Source organism: Aegilops tauschii, chromosome 5 (genome assembly GCF_002575655.3).
Source record: "Aegilops tauschii subsp. strangulata cultivar AL8/78 chromosome 5, Aet v6.0, whole genome shotgun sequence".
Taxonomy (NCBI): domain Eukaryota; kingdom Viridiplantae; phylum Streptophyta; class Magnoliopsida; order Poales; family Poaceae; genus Aegilops; species Aegilops tauschii.
Genome location: NC_053039.3, coordinates 431558242 through 431564241, shown reverse-complemented (window position 1 = coordinate 431564241; position 6000 = coordinate 431558242).

The window sequence follows — 6000 nt, the reverse complement described above, 5'->3', positions numbered from 1 at the left end:
GCATACCCAATCTTAGGCTCTTGCCACTCCTTATTCCATAGTCCATCGAATCTTTACCCAAAACTTGAAAACTTCACAACACAAAACTTAACAGAAAACTTGTAAGCTCCGTTAGTATAAGAAAATAAATCAGCACTTAGGTACTGTTGTGAACTCATTCTAAATTCATATTGGTGTAATATCTACTGTATTCCAACTCCTCTATGGTTCATACTCTCCGATACTACTCATAGATTCATCAAAATAAGCAAACAACACATAGAAAACAGAATCTGTCAAAAACAGAACAGTCTGTAGTAATCTGTAACTCTCGAATACTTCTGGAACTCCAAAAATTCTACCAAATTAGGAAGTCCTAAGAAATTTGTTTATTAATCTTCTGAAAAAATAATCAACTGAAAAGCACGTTCATGTGATTTATGAAAACTAATCTCGTGCGCGCAAAAGTTTCTGTTTTTCAGCAAGATCAAGTTAACTATCACCGTAGGTTATCCTAAAGGTATTACTTGGCACAGACACTAATTAAAACACAAAACCACATCTAACCAGAGGCTAGATGAATTATTTATTACTAAACAGGAGATAAAGGAAAGGAACAAAAATAAAATTGGGTTGCCTCCCAACAAGCGCTGTCGTTTAACGCCCCTAGCTAGGCATGATGATTTCAATGATGCTCACATAAAATATAAGAATTGAAACATAGCGGGAGCATCATGAAGAATATGACTAGCACATTTAAGTCTAACCCACTTCCTATGCATAGGGATTTTGTAAGCAAACAACTTATGGGAACAAGAATCAACTAGCATATGAAAGCAAAACAAGCATAGCTTCAAGATTTTCAACACATAGAGAAGAAACTTGATGTTATTGCAATTCCTACAAGCATATGTTCCTCCCTCATAATAATTTTCAGTAGCCTCATGAATGAATTCAACAATATAACCATCACATAAAGCATTATTTTCATGATCCCCAAGCATAGAAATTTTATCAATCTCCACATAAGCAAAATTCTTCTCATTCGGAATAGTGGGAGTATCATAAGAAACTCGAATACTATAAATTGTTTCCACATTAAAAGAGTAATGTTCAGAAAAAGGGTAATCATAATCATAATCATGACAAGTTTTATAAATATAATCATTACTACTTTTTATAGCATAAGTGTCATCACAATAATCATCATAAATAGGAGGCATGCTATCATCATAATAAACTTGCCCATCAAAACTTGGGAGGCTAAAAATATCATCTTCATTAAACATAGCATCCCCAAGCTTAGGACAAACATTAATTGCAGCAAATATATTCTCAAACATATCATTCTCATCAAACATAGCATCCCCAAGCTTGGGCCTTTTCATATCATAAGCATAATCACTCTCATCATTAATAGTATGGATAGCACCAATAGTATAGCAATTATCATCATCACAATGAGTAATAGGAGCAACATCATTTGGGAGGGATACCTTTTTACCTTTGCTTCTTTGTCTTTTCTTTTTCTTCTTCGCATCATGCGTTGGTTTAATCCTCTTTTTGGAGCTCCTTATTAATGAGATTGGTTGAATAGAAGGCTCCTCCTCGTTACCTGATTCATCATAAGAAAGAATAGGAGGATATTGGGAAATCTCTTCCCTTTCATAGTATTCTCTTCTATTTGTTTTCTTGTCTTTATGTAATTGGCAATATAAGGATTTTCAATGCAATTCACCGCACAATACATATAAATTTCCTCTGGATCAAAATCAAGAACTTTATCAAGGACAAATTCTGGCATATCCTTAGTTATACGTTTCATTTCTTCATAACCCACAAGCACACTAAGTTCATTATGAGCAAGGGAAATCAAGTCATCAAAAAGTTTGGACACGATACGATCATGAAACAATTTGCATTGGATATTTAAATGACCACGTTCATTGCAAAGTTCACAAGGATGGCTAAGAAAATTTGAATTTTTAGCACAAACATCTAGCCTTTCTTGCAACCATTTAGTTTCTAAATACTTATGCCTCTTGCAAAATCTATCTTCCCTATTTGGTGTGTACTTGCAAACTCTATGCACTCCACAAAAATTGACATGCTTATATGAGATATTTTCATCATGACTAGTGCAATCATCATTGGTACTATGGATATTCAAAGAGTTCGTACTAACAACATTGCAATCATGCTCATCATTCAAAGATTTAGTGCCAAACATTTTAATGCATTCTTCTTCTAGCATTTTGGCACAATTACCAGAATCCTTATTTTCATGAAAGATATTAAAAAGGTGAAGCATATGAGGCACCCTCAATTCCATTTTTTTAGTTTTCTTTTATAGGCTAAACTAGTGATAAAACAAGAAACAAAAGGATTCGATTGCAAGATCTAAAGATATACCTTCAAGCACTCACCTCCCCGGCAACGGCGCCAGAAAAGAGCTTGATGTCTACTACGCAACCTTCTTCTTGTAGACGTTGTTGGGCCTCCAAGTGCAGAGGTTTGTAGGACAGTAGCAAATTTCCCTCAAGTGGATGACCTAAGGTTTATCAATCCGTGGGAGGCGTAGGATGAAGATGGTCTCTCTCAAACAACCCTGCAACCAAATAACAAAGAGTCTCTTGTGTCCCCAACACACCCAATACAAAGGTAAATTGTATAGGTGCACTAGTTCGGCGAAGAGATGGTGATACAAGTGCAATATGGATGGTAGATATAGGTTTTTGTAATCTAAAAATATAAAAACAGCAACGTAGCAAGTGGTAAAAGTGAGCGTAAATGGTATTGCAATGCTAGAAAACAAGGACTAGGGTTCATACTTTCACTAGTGCAAGTTCTCTCAACAATAATAACATAATTGGATCATATAACTATCCCTCAACATGCAACAAAGAGTCACTCCAAAGTCACTAATAGCGGAGAACAAACGAAGAGATTATTGTAGGGTACGAAACCACCTCAAAGTTATTCTTTCTGATCGATCTATTCAAGAGTCCGTAGTAAAATAACATGAAGCTATTCTTTCCGTTCGATCTATCCTAGAGTTCGTACTAGAATAACACCTTAAGACACAAATCAACCAAAACCCTAATGTCACCTAGATACTCCAATATCACCTCAAGTATCCGTGGGTATGATTATACGATATGCATCACACAATCTCAGATTCATCTATTCAACCAACACAAAGAACTTCAAAGAGTGCCCCAAAGTTTCTACCGGAGAGTCAAGACGAAAACGTGTGCCAACCCCTATGCATAAGTTCACAAGGTCACTGAACCCGCAAGTTGATCACCAAAACATACATCAAGTAGATCACGTGAATATCCCATTGTCACCACAGATAAGCACATGCAAGACATACATCAAGGGTTCTCAAATCCTTAAAGACTCAATCTGATAAGATAACTCCAAAGGGAAAACACAATCCATTACAAGAGAGTAGAGGGGGAGAAACATCATAAGATCCAACTATAATAGCAAAGCTCGCGATACATCAAGATCGTGCCAAATCAAGAACACGAGAGAGAGAGAGATCAAACACATAGCTACTGGTACATACCCTCAGCACCGAGGGTGAACTACTCCCTCCTCGTCATGGCGAGTGCCGGTATGATGAAGATGGCCACCGGTGATGGATCCCCCCTCCGTCAGGGTGCCAGAACAGGGTCCCGATTGGTTTTTGGTGGCTACAAAGGCTTGCGGCGGCGGAACTCCCGATCTAGGTTATTTTCTGGAGGTTTCTGTATTTATGGAAATTTTTGGCGTAGGTCTCACGTCAGGGGGGTCTCCGAGCCGTCCACGAGATAGGGGGCGCGCCCCCCACCCTCGTGGGCAGCCCGGGACTCTTCTGGCCCAACTCTTTTACTCTGGGGGCTTCTTTTGGTCCATAAAAATCATCAAAAGTTGGCATGTCAACTGGACTCTGTTTGGTATTCCTTTTCTGTAAAACTCAAAAACAAGAAAAAAAACAGAAATGGGCACTGGGCTCTAGGTTAATAGGTTAGTCCCAAAAATCATATAAAATAGCATATAAATGCATATAAAACATCCTAGATGGATAATATAATAGCATGGAACAATCAAAAATTATAGATACATTGGAGACGTATCAGGGGGCGCCATGGGGGAAGTCCTACTTGGACTCCAAGTCCAAGTAGGATTCGTCCCCCCCCCTTTTCCTTTCTTCCACCGGAGGGAAAAGGAAGGAGAGGGAGAGGGAAAGGGAAGGGGGGACGCGCCCCCTCCTCCTTGTCCTATTCGGACTCCCTAGGAGGGGGCGCGCCACCTCCCCCCCCCCCCCCCCCCCCCGCGGGCTTCCCTCTCTCTCCCTTAGGCCCATGTTGGCCCAACACTTCCCCGTGGTGTTCCGGTAACCCCTCGGTACTCCGAAAAAATACCCGAATCACTCGGAACCATTCTGATGTCCGAATATAACCTTCCAATATATCAATCTTTACCTCTCGACCATTTCGAGACTCCTCGTCATGTCCGTGATCTCATCCGGGACTCCGAACAAACTTCAGTCACCAAAACACATAACTCATAATACAAATCGCCATCGAATGTTAAGCGTGCGGACCCTACGGGTTCGAGAACTATGTAGAAATGACCGAGACACATCTCTGGAGAATAACCAATAGCGGAACCTGGATGCTCATATTGGCTCCTACATATTATACGAAGATCTTTATCGGTCAAACCGCATAACAACATAGGTTATTCCCTTTGTCATCGGTATGTTACTTGCCCGAGATTCGATCGTCGGTATCATCATACCTAGTTCAATCTCGTTACCGGCAAGTCTCTTTACTCGTTCCCTAATGCATCATCCCGCAACTAACTCATTAGTCACATTGCTTGCAAGGCTTATAGTGATGTGCATTACCGAGAGGGCCCAGAGATACCTCTCCGATACACGGAGTGACAAACCCTAATCTTGATCTATGCCAACCCAACAAACACCTTCGGAGACACATGTAGAGCATCTTTATAATCACCCATTTACGTTGTGACGTTTGATAGCACACAAGGTGTTCCTCCGGTATTCGGGAGTTGCATAATCTCATAGTTAGAGGAATATGTATAAGTCATGAAGAAAGCAATAGCAACAGAACTAAACGATCATAATGCTAAGCTAACGGATGGGTCTTGTCCATCACATCATTCTCTAATGATGTGATCATGTTCATCTAATGACAACACATGTCTATGGTCAGGAAACATAACCATCTTTGATCAACGAGCTAGTCAAGTAGAGGCATACTAGGGACACTCTATTTTGTCTATGTATTCACACATGTACTAAGTTTCTGGTTAATACAATTCTAGCATGAATAATAAACATTTATCATGATATACGGAAATATAAATAACAACTTTATTATTGCCTCTAGGGCATATTTCCTTCAGTCCCCCACTTGCACTAAAGTCAATAATCTAGATTACATGGTAATGATTCTAACACCCATGGAGTCTTGGTGCTGATCATGTTTTGCTCGTGGAAGAGGCTTAGTCAATGGGTCTGCGAGCCGACTGCTGATGGCTGTTGGTCACGACTACTACAAAAAAGTGAAGAGTCCTTTTCAGGTATTTTAGGATGTTCGTGATCGTTGTCTAGTGATCCACTCCTGGATTACTTTGGTACCTCCCTGCTAAACTTATAGCAAGGCACACATCAGGTCTGGTACACATCATTGCATACATGATAGAACCTATGGCTGAGGCATAGAGAATGACTTTCACTTTCTCTCTATCTTCTGCAGTGGTCGGGCATTGAGTCTGTCTCAACTTCACACCTTGTAACACAGGCAAGAACCCTTTCTTTGACTGATCCATTTTGAACTTCTTCAAAACTTTATCAAGGTATGTGCTTTGTGAAAGTCCAATTAAGCGTCTTGATCTATCTCTATAGATCTTGATGCCCAATATATAAGCAGCTTCACCGAGGTCTTTCATTGAAATTTTTTTATTCAAGTATCCTTTTATGATATCCAGAAATTTTGTATC